Consider the following 14,138-nt stretch of genomic DNA (forward strand, 5'->3'; position numbering starts at 1 on the left):
ATGGCAGCCGAAAACAACAACAATGCCAACAATGCAAGGAAGGTGCTGGGTGACTTTACTGCACCTACTCCCGACTTCTATGGGAGAAGCATGTCTATCCCTGCCATTGGAGCAAACAACTTTGAGCTTAAGCCTCAATTAGTTTCTCTGATGCAACAGAATTGCAAGTTCCATGGACTTCCATTGGAAGATCCTCATCAGTTTTTAGCTGAGTTCTTGCAAATCTGTGACACTGTCAAGACTAATGGGGTTGACCCTGAGGTCTACAGACTTATGCTATTCCCTTTTGCTGTAAGAGACAGAGCTAGGATATGGTTGGACTCACAACCTAAAGAAAGCCTGAACTCTTGGGAAAAGCTAGTCACTGCCTTCTTGGCAAAGTTCTTTCCACCTCAAAAATTGAGTAAGCTTAGAGTGGAAGTCCAAACCTTCAGACAGAAGGAAGGTGAATACCTCTATGAAGCTTGGGAAAGATATAAACAATTGATCAGAAAGTGCCCTTCTGACATGCTTTCTGAATGGAGCATCATATGTATCTTCTATGATGGTCTGTCTGAACTGTCCAAGATGTCTTTGGATAGTTCTACTGGAGGATCTCTTCATCTGAAGAAGACGCCTGCAGAAGCTCAAGAACTAATTGAAATGGTTGCAAATAACCAATTCATGTACACTTCTGAAAGGAATCCTGCGAACAATGGGACAAATCAGAAGAAAGGAGTTCTTGAGATTGATACTCTGAATGCCATATTGGCTCAGAACAAAATATTGACTCAGCAAGTCAATATGATTTCTCAAAGTTTGTCTGGAATGCAAGCTGCACCAGGCAGTACTAAGGACGCTTCATTTGAAGAAGAAGCTTATGATCCTGAGAACCCTTCAATGAAAGAGGTGAATTACATGGGAGAACCCTATGGAAACACCTATAATCCTTCATGGAGGAATCATCCAAATCTCTCATGGAAGGATCAACAGAGACCTCAACAAGGTTTCAACAACAATAATGGTGGAAGAAACAGGTTTAGCAATGGCAAGCCTTTTCCATCATCTTCTCAGTAACAGACAGAGACTTCTAAGCAGAGCCGCTCTGACTTAGCAACCATGGTCTCTGATCTAATCAAAACCACTCAAAGTTTCATGACTAAAACAAGGTCCTCCGTTAGAAACTTGGAGGCACAAGTGGGACAGCTGAGCAAGAAAATTACTGAACTCACTCCTAGTACTCTTCCAAGCAATACAGAAGAGAATCCAAAAGGGGAATGCAAGGCCATTAACATGACCCACATGGCCGAACTTGGAGAGGAGGAAGAGGCAGTGATCGCCACTGAGGAAGACCTCAATGGACGTCTACTGGCCTCCAATGAGTTCCCTAATGAGGAACCATGGGAATCTGAGGCTCATACAGAGACCATAGAGATTCTATTGGATTTACTTCTGCCATTCATGAGCTCTGATGAGTATTCTTCCTCTGAAGAGGATGAGTATGTCACTGAAGAGCAAGTTGCTAAATACCTTGGAGCAATCATGAAGCTAAATGACAAGTTATTTGGTAATGAGACTTGGGAGGATGAACCCCCTTTGCTCACCAAAGAACTGGATGACTTGTCTAGGCAGAAATTATCTCAAAAGAGACAAGATCCTGGGAAGTTTTCAATACCTTGTACCATAGGCACCATGACCTTTAAGAAGGCTCTGTGTGACCTAGGGTCAAGCATAAACCTCATGCCTCTCTCTGTAATGGAGAAGCTAGGGATCTTTGAGGTACAAGCTGCAAGAATCTCACTAGAGATGGCAGACAATTCAAGAAAACAAGCTTATGGGCTTGTAGAGGATGTTCTGGTAAAGATTGAAGACCATTACATCCCTACTGATTTCATAGTCCTAGAAACTGGGAAGTGCATGGAAGAATCCATCATCCTTGGCAGACCCTTCCTAGCCACAGCAAAGGCTGTGATTGATGTGGACAGAGGAGAATTGATCATTCAAGTGAATGAAGAATCCTTTGTGTTTAAGGCTCAAGGATATCCCTCTGTCACCATGGAGAGGAAGCATGAAGAGCTTCTCTCAAAACAGAGTCAAACAGAGCCCCCACAGTCAAACCCTAAGTTTGGTGTTGGGAGGCCACAACCAAATTCTAAGTTTGGTGTTGAATCCCCACATTCAAACTCTAAGTTTGGTGTTGGGAGGTTCCAACATTGCTCTGAGTATCTGTGAGGCTCCATGAGAGCCCGCTGTCAAGCTACTGACATTAAAGAAGTGCTTGTTGGGAGGCAACCCAATGTTATATTTATCTAATTTTCCTTTGTTATTTTATGTTTTCTGTAGGTTGATGATCATTGGAAGTCACAAAATCAATTGAAAAAGCAAAAATAGAATGAAAAACAGAAAGAAAAATAGCACACCCTGGAGGAAGACCTTACTGGTGTTTAAGGGCAGCAAATGGGCATTTAACGCCCAGTCTGGCACCATTTTGGGCGTTTAACGCCAGAAAGGGGCACCAGACTAGCGTTAAACGCCAGGAAAGGGCAAGAAGCTGGCGTTAAACGCCAGAAATGGGCACCAACCCGGCATTTAACGCCAGAATTGGCATAGAGAGCATTTTTGCTCGCCACTTGGTGCAGGGATGACTTTTCCTTGACACCTCAAGATCTGTGGACCCCACAGGATCCCCACCTAACCCACCACTCTCTCTCCTCTTCACCCATTCACCAATTACCTCAACACCTCTTCCCCCAAAACCCCTCACCTATCAAATCCCATCTTTCTCTTCACCACTCACATCCATCCTTCATAAAACCCCACCTACCTCACCATTCAAATTCAAACCACTTTCCCTCCCAAACCCACCCTCACATAGCCGAACCTTACCACTCTCTCCACTCCTATATAAACCCAACTTCACTCCTTCATTTTTCCACAACCTAAACACTACTTCTCTCCTTGGCCGAAATACAAAGCCACATCCATCTCCTCTATTTCTTCTTCTTTTACTCTCTTCTTTCTTCTTTTGCTCGAGGACGAGCAAACCTTTTAAGTTTGGTGTGGTAAAAGCATTGCTTTTTGTTTTTCCATAACCATTTATGGCATTCAAGGCCAGAGAAACCTCTAGAAAGAGGAAAGGGAAGGCAAAAGCTTCCACCTCCGAGTCATGGGAGATGGAGAGATTCATCTCAAGGGTACATCAAGACCACTTCTATGAAGTTGTGGCCATGAAGAAGGTGATCCCCGAGGTCCCTTTCAAACTCAAAAAGAGTGAATACCCGCAGATCCGACATGAGATTCAAAGAAGAGGTTGGGAAGTTCTTACCAACCCCATTCAACAAGTCAGAATCTTAATGGTTCAAGAGTTCTATGCCAATGCATGGATCACCAAGAGCCATGATCAAAGTGTGAACCCGAACCCAAAGAATTAGCTTACAATGGTTCGGGGGAAATGCTTGGATTTTAGTCTGGAAAATGTAAGGTTGGCATTCAACTTGCCCATGATGCAAGGAGATGAACACCCTTACAATAGAAGGGTCAACTTTGATCAAAGGTTGGACCAAGTCCTCATAGAAATTTGTGAGGAGGGCGCTCAATGGAAGAGAGATTCAAGAGGGAAGCCGGTTCAACTAAAAAGGCATGACCTCAAACCCGTGGCTAGAGGATGGTTGGAGTTTATCCAACATTCAATCATTCCCACTAGCAACCGGTCCGAAGTTACTATAGACCGGGCCATCATGATTCATAGCATCATGATTAGAGAAGAAATAGAAGTTTATGAGGTTATAGCCCAAGAACTTTATAAGGTGGCGGACAAGTCCTCTACCTTGGCAAGGTTAGCCTTTCCTCATCTCATTTGCCACCTCTGTTATTCAGTTGGAATTGACATAGAGGGAGACATCTTCATTGATGAGGACAAGCCCATCACTAAGAAAAGGATGGAGCAAACAAGAGATCCCACTCATCATGAAATCCCTGAGATACCTCAAGGGATGCACTTTCCTCCACAAAACTATTGGGAGCAAATCAACACCTCCCTAGGAGAATTGAGTTCCAACATGGGACAACTAAGGGTGGAGCACCAAGAACATTCCATCCTCCTCCATGAAATTAGAGAAGATCAAAGAATCATGAGAGAGAAACAACAAAGGCAAGGAAGAGACATTGAGAAGCTCAAGCACTCCATAAGATCTTCAAGAGGAAGAACAAGCCGCTATCACTGAGGTGGACCCGTTCTTTAATCTCCTTGTTCCTTATTTTCCTGTTTTTCGAATTTTCATGCTTATGTTTATCTATGTTTGTGTCTTGTGATCATTAGTGTCTTAGTATCTATGCCTTAAAGTTATGAATGTCCTATGAATCCATCACCTTTCTTAAATGAAAAAATTGTTCTTAATTGTAAAAGAGAAGAATTGCATGAATTTTGAATTTTATAACAGATTAATTATATTGATGTGGTGGCAATACTTTTGTTTTCTGAATGTATGCTTGAACAGTGCATATGTCTTTTGAATTTGTTGTTCATGAATGTTGGCTCTTGAAAGAATGATGAAAAAGGAGACATGTTACTGAGGATCTGAAAAATCATAAAAATGATTCTTGAAGCAAGAAAAGGCAGTGAATACAAAAAAAGAAAAGAAAAAAAGGGAGAAAAACGAAAAAAAAAACAAAAAAAGAGAGAAAAAGAATAAATTTGTTATCCAAGGCAAAAAGAGTGTGCTTAAGAACTCTGGACACCTCTAATTGGGGACTCTAGCAAAGCTGAGTCACAATCTGAAAAGGTTCACCCAGTTATGTGTCTGTGGCATGTATGTATCTGGTGGTAATACTGAAAGACATAGTGCTTTGGGCCACGGCCAAGACTCATAAAGTAGCTGTGTTAAAGAATCATCATACTTAACTAGGAGAATCAATAACACTATCTGGATTCTGAGTTCCTATAGAAGCTATAGAATATATATATTTTATATGTACAAAAATATACAATAAAGATTTTGACAATAAATAAAGATTGTACAAATTTTAAAGAACCAAATCGAGGCAAACTCTGAATACTAGATATGACCTCAAAATAACAAGGGTCAAGGTCGGCCAGCAAAAGTATAGTCAAAAAGAAACAACAAAAAAAAATAACGTTCTATCCGAATCAGACTATTTGCCTTCTTGTAGTCGGATCTTGACTGCCCAATAACCAATTTGGTCCCAAGGTAAGGAATAACCAGTTTTCTATTTTTTTAGAGTTAAACAAAGGGATTCGCAAATAAAAGTGCTAATGCTACAACCAGCCCATAAATTGTTAACGCTTCCATAAACGCTAACGAATGAAATAACATAAATCCCATAACTTAACTGGTACCTATTCCGACTTGTTAGGATTTGATGAAATTCAATGCGGAGAGAAATCTCGTAGATAAAAGATTTCCCTGGTCGTATCAAAAAGGTCATGAAATTTCGATGCATTTATCTTATCATTCTTAATTTCAAAGGATAGAGTGAGATGCCAAAACTGTTCAGAGGCAAAAAGCTAAAAGCCCCGCTCATCTAATTAATACTAATCTTCATAGATGTTTTTGGAATTCATTGCATATTCTCTTCTTTTTATCTTATTTGATTTTCAGTTGCTTGGGAACAAGCAACAATTTAAGTTTGGTGTTATGATGAGCGGATAATTTATACACTTTTTGGCATTGTTTTTAGTATGTTTTTAGTATGTTTTAGTTAGTTTTTATTATATTTTTATTAGTTTTTAGTTAAAATTCACTTTTCTGGACTTTACTATGAGTTTGTGTGTTTTTCTGTGATTTCAGGTATTTTCTAGCTGAAATTGAAGAACCTGAGCAAAAATCTGATTCAGAGGCTGAAAAGGACTGTAGATGTTGTTGGATTCTGACCTCCTTGCACTCGAAGTGGATTTTCTGGAGCTACAGAAGCCCAATTGCTGCGCTCTTAATGGCGTTGGAAAGTAGACATCCTGGGCTTTCCAGCAATGTATAATAGTCCATACTTTGCCCGAGATTTGATGGCCCAAACTGGTGTTCCAAATCAGCTGAAAACTGCCCAGCGTTAAACGCCGGAACTGGCACAAGAATGGGAGTTAAACGCCCAAACTGGCACAAAAGCTGGCGTTTAACTCCAAGAAAAGTCTCTACACATGAAAGCTTCAATGCTCAGCCCAAGCACACACCAAGTGGGCCCGGAAGTGGATTTTTATGTAATTTACTCATTTCTGTAAACCCTAGGCTACTAGTTCTCTACAAATAGAACTTTTTACTATTGTATTTTCATCTTTGGATCACTTTAGATCCTTTGATCATCTTTGGACGTCTAGTTCTTAGATCATGGGGGCTAGCCTCTCGGCCATGCCTAGACCTTGTTCTTATGTATTTTCAACGGTGGAGTTTCTACACACCATAGATTAAGGTGTGGAGCTCTGCTGTACCTCGAGTATTAATGCAATTACTATTGTTCTTCTATTCAATTCAGCTTATTCTTGTTCTAAGATATTCATTTGCACCCAAGAATATGATGAATGTGATGATTATGTGACACTCATCATCATTCTCACTTATGAACGAGTGCCTGACAACCACTTCTGTTCTACAAGCAAACAAGGCTTGAATGTTTATCTCTTGGATCCCTTGATCGGGATCTTCGTGGTATAAGCTAGAATTGATGGCGGCATTCAAGAGAATCCGGAAGGTCTAAACCTTGTCTGTGGTATTCTGAGTAGGATTCAATGATTCAATGACTGTGACGAGCTTCAAACTCCTGAAGGCTGGGCGTTAGTGACAGATGCAAAAGAATCAATGGATTCTATTCCAACCTAATTGAGAACCGATAGATGATTAGCCGTGCCGTGACAGGGTGCGTTGAACATTTTCACTGAGAGAACGGGATTGTAGCCATTGACAACGGTGATGCCCAACATACAGCTTGCCATGGAAAGGAGTAAGAAGGATTGGATGAAGACAGTAGGAAAGCAGAGAGACGGAAGGGACAAAGCATCTCCATTCGCTTATCTGAAGTTCTCACCAATGAATTACATAAGTATCTCTATCTTTACTTTATGCTTTATTCATATATCATCCATAACCATTTGAATCTGCCTGACTGAGATTTATAAGATGACCATAGCTTGCTTCATACCCACAATCTCTGTGGGATCGACCCTTACTCGCGTAAGGTTTATTACTTGGACGACCCAGTACACTTGCTGGTTAGTTGTGCGAAGTTGTGATAAATAGTTGAGATTGCAATTGAGCGTACCATGTTGATGGCGCCATTGATGATCACAATTTCGTGTACCATTATGCCGCAAACTCCACAAAAAATTTTTTCGGAACATGCTGAGCTCGTAACGCATAGGCTAGGTTAGTCATCCTCATTACCTCTTCGTTAACGTGATCAACCTCGTCCGTGAGTTGCAATTCGGGTTTCCTTTCCACACCAAACAATCGATATCAAGGTGATCAGTCTCAATATCTCAAGCTCAATGCTTCAATTATCCCCAAAGGCACTCACAAACAAGAATGCTATTCATATCAAATAGATATCCTAAATAGCACAAAAGAAAAATGACCCAGAGTGTGCAATGAAGCATAATCGGTCCTTTCCTCATGCTCCCGAGGACGAACCGCTCTGATACCACTAAATGTAACACCCTGTTACCCTAAGCCTTACCTCTAGCCGTAAAGCAAAGGATAACAAAGTGCCATGATAGTTCTAAAGCTTATAATATATAATATATGTCCAAGAATTTATATAACTAGAATTCCGATGAAGGAATAAAGCTCAAAGTCGCATATAGCAGAATTACAAAACGCGAAGCGTTCACACACTATAACTAAACACGTAGAAATGAACAGAACAAGACATAATAACTATAAAACCTTGTAGATAGTGCCAGGATACACAGGGTCATAATTAAATTAAACAAATATATATATATATATATATATATATATATATATATATATATATATATATATATATATAAGTATGATATACAAAAGAGGACTAATAACAGCCTGCAAAATTTAGGCCGGTTAGTCAAACTGAATACAACAGAGTTTTGGAAGTTTAAAATAGATTGTACAAGTTATCTCTCAAATTAAGTCTCTAAGGCCATATAGTCTAAATTAAAAAGGTGAGAGAAAGTACTACAATAAAATAAGACAGAAATAAATAAGGAAGAAACCATACTCTGTTCTGTTACCATGTCTGCAATTGCACCGAGATGAATTACGACCTACATCTGAAAATCAACAACAACATATGGTATGATAACTGGAGGTTCTCAGTATGGTAACAGTACCCAATATGTAAGATGTAAGGTTCCGGGACGCCGAAGGCAATCCTAGAACTTCACATCGTTACGGATATTCAAGCTTAACCAAAATAAATAAATAAATAACTTAAACCATAAACAGGAAATCTACTTAAGGGATTTCTAAGTAATACTAGTCACCGCTGTCCCACAGCCTTCACCAACTTACCCTCCGTGCGATCCCATCGCCACCGCCTACCGAGTCTCCTCAATCCCAGCAGAAGACACAGATAATGCACACAAATAAGCACAAGTAATATACATATATAGCAAGTAATCAAATAGCAAGTAGACATGTGATTTATTTAGGCATAGTGAAGATAAGCAAAGCAAACAAACACATAGAAGATGCATATGATAAATGTCTGTCCTATTGGCTCGTGATATCACTTGTCAGTTTATAAATGCCAACCCGACACATCCTTCCGGATGTAGCCTTCTTGCCACGCCCAGAGTTATAGGCTCTGCACACTCATGTAGTAGAGAAATCTGCCACGCCGGGGATATAGGCTCCCGCACACTCATGCAGCAAAGAAGGAATCAACAACAACTATCTCGTCATAAATTATTCCAATGATATAGTGCCTCACACACTCTTGCAGCAAAAAAACTGCCACGCAGGGGATATAGGCCCCGCACACTCATGCAGTAGAGAAATTTGCCACGCCAGGGATATAGGCCCTGCACACTCTTTCAACAACCAACAAGCTCATTATTCCTTTTCAAGATTCAAACTCATCATAAACATCATCATGTTCATCAACTGTTCTCAACTCTTTCAGTCCTCATAATCATCACCGAGATAGTACTCCGCCGTCTTACTCACAACTCCAGAAACCTAAACCTCTGTTTTCTAGATTCATACTGAAATTCTTTAAAATAAATCACTAACTCATCTTTAGTAATATTAGAACCTAGTTACTAGATAGAACTCTTAAACGCCATTAGAAGGAAGTTTAGCAAGTTAGAGAACCCTTGAAAACGAAGAAAAATTATTTTTCAGCAAAACAGGGCCTATACGTATGCATGCCCATGTATGTGTACGCATACTTAAAATTTTGCCCATCTCGTGTACGCATACAAGAGTTTGCGTACGCATAGGTGCCAAACAGAATGGCACACTCGCATATGGGGGGTTACGCGTACGCATACACCTCAAGATTTGCAAATTCAGTAAAGTTGCAGAAATCAGTTTTAAACACCAAACTTTAAATGTTCATAACTTTCTCTATGAAAATCTATTTTCATCAAACTTTATATCAATTTAAAGATATTTGAGTGAACTTTAATTTAAGAGAAATTTCAACCAATTTCAAAAACTGAGACTCAAGTTATTATCTGTCAAATTTCACCAAAAATTAGTTTTTACAAAAAATTAACTAGGTTCTCAAACTTCTAAAATTCACAACCAAACCAAACCAAAACATACCCAATTCCCAGTCCTATACTTCATGTTCCTTATCAATCAAACACCCATCACTACAAAAGTATCCAAATCAATTCTATTCCTCAATTCATTCCATAACTCCAAATACAATAGCATTATTCCCTGTACAAGCCATATACCCAATTATCATCATTCATCATCAAATCATATAATCATCATCATTGTTATTCTAATTCCTTCTACACAACACCACTAGAACATCTTTGAATTCCCATGAACAACACCAATAATCAATTTTGTCATCAATATCAAAATCAAACTCTAACATACACAACTCATAAAATCTTAATCACAATTCACATACCACATACATAATCCAATCCACTATTTATTTAATTCAATCCTATCTTAAAGTCAACTTGCCTAAGTGTCCAAAAACATTATACATTACATAAAGGAAACCAAAACTACACCTTGGCTGATTCCTAAAATACACCAAACACCAAAACGAAGCCACCAAGCTCGAACTCAAAGCTCCAAAACCATCAAGCTCACTCCAACAAACACCAAACCTCAATATAACATCATATAACAAATCGCATCAAACCTAGGGTTCACAAAAACAACTAAACACAAGAATTTAGTGAGACCTTACCTTATCCAATGAGAATAGGGGTAAAACCCAACAATATTCCAATGCTAAATCACTCCTAAACAAGTAAAATCACAAAATCTACTAAAAAACTATAACCAAAGATGCAAAACTGTTAAGGTTGGAAATTGGAGCATGGATTTCAAAAATCTTACCACTTTGTTTAGATAGAAACAAAGAGCTCGATGAGAGCTTCACGTGGTAGCAAACGACTCGTCAATCGGAGCACTGTAGCTCAAGTTATGGTCACTGAAAGGTGGTTGTGAATAGTGACCAAACCGTCACCTTTCCTCTCTTCTCAATCCATATTTCTCTCCCCCTTTGATGCTGAAATGAGGATGCAAATCCTCATTAAAGGTCTTATATATGTTGGGCTCAGTCCAATCTGTTAGTGTTTTTAGTCTGTTTGACCCAACTTTGGGCCAAAACCTTTAAGATTAGTGCCCGGTTTTCAAATCTAAATTATTTTTGTCCTTTCAAAAAAATAAATTCAATTTTCAAAATCTTATTTTTCTCAGTACGCGATTCCGGTCAGACTAGAACCGGTACTGCCAGCTTAAGTGTCGGTACGCATTTTTACAAAAATTCTCTGTAAAAGATACATTTTTCCGCTTAGAAAAATTCATTGAAATCAAATTTCACCTTTTTATTTTAAAAAGAACACTTCTATATTTTTGAACCTATATCTGACAATTAAATTATTATTTTATTAAAACGGTTATTCCGGTTCTTACAGTACACCCTTATTGTGTACTTACATATTTCTCTTTAAAATCTAACCAAGAGTTATGGCCATTCAGAAATTTGAATTGTTACTCTCCTTAGGTATTAAATTGTATATGTATTGTAAATTTAAAACAAACAAATCCCTTCAAGACACTAATTTCCAAACAAACAGTAGCATCTCAAATATATATATATATATATATATATATAAAGAGAAAGTCAAAAACAAGAGCATGTAGAATACACCCAAAAATATTCATCAGTACACCCAAATAGTGTTACTCTACACTCCAAAACCTGTTCTGTGCTACTGAATCTCTGAACTGATAATTCATAACATGTCCATGATATTGGTTGGAATTTGATTGTACTACTGATCCGCCATAAAAAAGGTTCAACTGCAAAAAAATAAACTCACATATTAGCAAAACTATTAAAAATAATAAACTCAATTACACACCGTGTGAAAAGAACATCACTTTTACCTCGCTTAGAGCTTTTGTTTTCTTTTTCTTTGAAGTATTTGCAATATGTTTTTCCATCTTTGAACCTAGTCTATTTTTGGGACTTCCTCTTGTTCTCACCTATGGAGGGCTTTGAAGCTCGTTAATAGCTTCCAAGTTAGCAACTTCATGAGATAACGAACATTTTTCGTTGCTTTTGGCTTTGTGTTCTTGCATCTCAACAATGACATTATCATAAGCGCGGTACATAATCGTAGTGAGCTCCTCAGATTCTGATACAAATTCACATATATTCTGCGAATGAAACACCAATTCGTCAATTCGTCAAATTCATATATGACGGTTTTTGAAACGCTCTATAAAAAACACCTAAATCAGAACTAGGATACACCCAAAAACTTGCAATGTAGACCTCTACTGTAGAATTAAAAAAATACTTGAAAGCCATTTGTTTTCCCCAAGACCATACTTCATCAGAAAATCATTCCAATTCCTATCGAATGATTCTTTCATATATAAGAGAGTTCCAAATAACATGGCTCAACTCTTGTTCGATTTTTTGCTGTCTCTTATAGCCATTTAATTTTCTTGGAATCTTCTTCATGATGTACCAAATATACCACCGGTGAATTGATGTCGGCATGCAAGCCTCAATGGCCCTATGCATCGATGCGCATTGATCGGTGAGAATGTCTTTCGGAGCATTTCCTCCCATGTAATGAAGCCAACATTTGAATAACCATTTGAATGATTGAGTATCCTCGTTTTTCATCAAAACGCATCTGAGAAGTGTTGACTGACTGTGGTGATTCACCCTGACAAAAGAACCAAATACCAGCTTATATCTGAATATGACGAAACAGAAAACAAAATAGTTAAATCCGCCAAAGTAATCTCTCTCTACACCCAAAACATGCAATGTACACCTCTGCTATAGAACTGAATATTACCTGTTTGTATTGTAGGTGGTATCGAATGAAATAACATCTTCGAAATACTCAAAGGCAGCCTTGCTCCTTGCGTCCGCCCAAAAAGAAATCTTAATCGACTGATCGACCTCGAGTTCGAGCTCGAAAAAGAAATTCTGATTCTTCTCTTTCATTCTTAATAAGTATTTCTTGAATTATTTTGCATCCTCTAGTTCCAAAACATTCCGCACTTCTCTCGTGATGTAATTTCTCATGTCTTTTTCAATAAAATTTAACTCGTAGTGACCCCCAGCTGCTGTGACAAATGATTGGTATGTTTTGGTTGGTCTGATTCTGGCTTCCTCGTTATTCTCTATTGTACGACGCACGGACATGCTTAGTTCCTTGTGCTATTTAAGCATCTCTACTTGATTTGGACAACAGGGATGTGAATGATGAAACACGACCTTCAAAATGATCCACACACCAATGTCCTTCAATATGTGTATATAAATTCTTGCAGGACAATTTAAACCAGCTAAGAAATTTGTCTTCTCCATCAGAGATATTTTTTATTTCCATTTTCCCTCTCTGCTACATGTAATCAATTGGTTCTTAATTTCATTACCCTTCTTATTTGTGCTCCAAACTCTTGTAGAAAAACTTGCAGCTTTCGAATAATATTTGTAGAATTTTGTAGGATCTTCAAGCGTCTTAAAAGTCACCCCAACCTTTGGAACAAACTCATGATCAACATCACACATAAACTGCAAAATACACACAAAAAAGTCCACAATACACCATATTAAAAGCTAGGATAAACTATAGAATGCAACAACAACTATTCAATAAGCATCAAACAGAAATGATGCAACTGTAAACTCTTACACTATGAACAAACTACATTGTCTAGATTCAAACTACACCTTAGTACTTGATTTGAGTCAAAACAATAATATAATTCACCATCGTTCAATTGACAAGTCAGAACCTGTAAATACTCTCAAAATCTCCTTTATTACACCCAAATATGTCTGATTTACCCCAAAAAATCTGATATAAAATGGATAGTAATGGGTAGCAATTTTCATCAGAACAACTACATTACATTCAATTCAAACAATCAATAATGAACAGAAATTTTCACAAGCAAGGTTCACAATATTATTCACCTAGATAATCATAAACTACTAACGAAAATATTAATTAGAATTCAACCACACCTCAGGCACTTCATTCGATTCAAAATAATAATCCACTTTGCTTTGGTCTAGCTGACAATCTGAACTTGAGTCATTCATTATCTTCAAAACAATTTCAGAGCTTACTTTCAAAAATGAATGTAGAGAACAAAGGAAATCGAAAAAACGAAAAAAAGAGAACACAGAGAAAAACTAATGAAAATGATGAAAGATAACGTAGAGAGAATGCACGAAAACAAATGAAGAAAAACGCAGATAAATTCAAAAAACGAAACGAAATCCTTTTGAAAAAGGAAGTTATATATTCGCGCGTTGATTGAAATCTGTTAAATTAAGAGGCGCGTGGAATGGGCGTGGGTAGACGCGCGTGTGAGGGTAGTTTAGAGAAAAAAGATTTATATGGTCTTGTATGATAAAATAGCTTGTATATAAAGAATAATTGTAAAATTAAATAATTATATTTATTTATTTGTGGATTAGCGGGTTTTAAGAAT

General features: G+C 37.9%; 1 non-coding gene across 1 annotated transcript; it reads right to left on the reverse strand.

Moving 5' to 3' along the window:
- Positions 1-405: 405 nt before the first annotated feature.
- On the reverse strand, positions 406-513 carry LOC112719528 (small nucleolar RNA R71). Its single transcript, XR_003161827.1, has one exon. It is a non-coding gene; the product is annotated as a small nucleolar RNA R71 (small nucleolar RNA).
- Positions 514-14,138: the final 13,625 nt, after the last annotated feature.

This window comes from Arachis hypogaea, chromosome 10, assembly GCF_003086295.3.
Source record: "Arachis hypogaea cultivar Tifrunner chromosome 10, arahy.Tifrunner.gnm2.J5K5, whole genome shotgun sequence".
NCBI classification, from domain to species: Eukaryota; Viridiplantae; Streptophyta; class Magnoliopsida; order Fabales; family Fabaceae; genus Arachis; species Arachis hypogaea.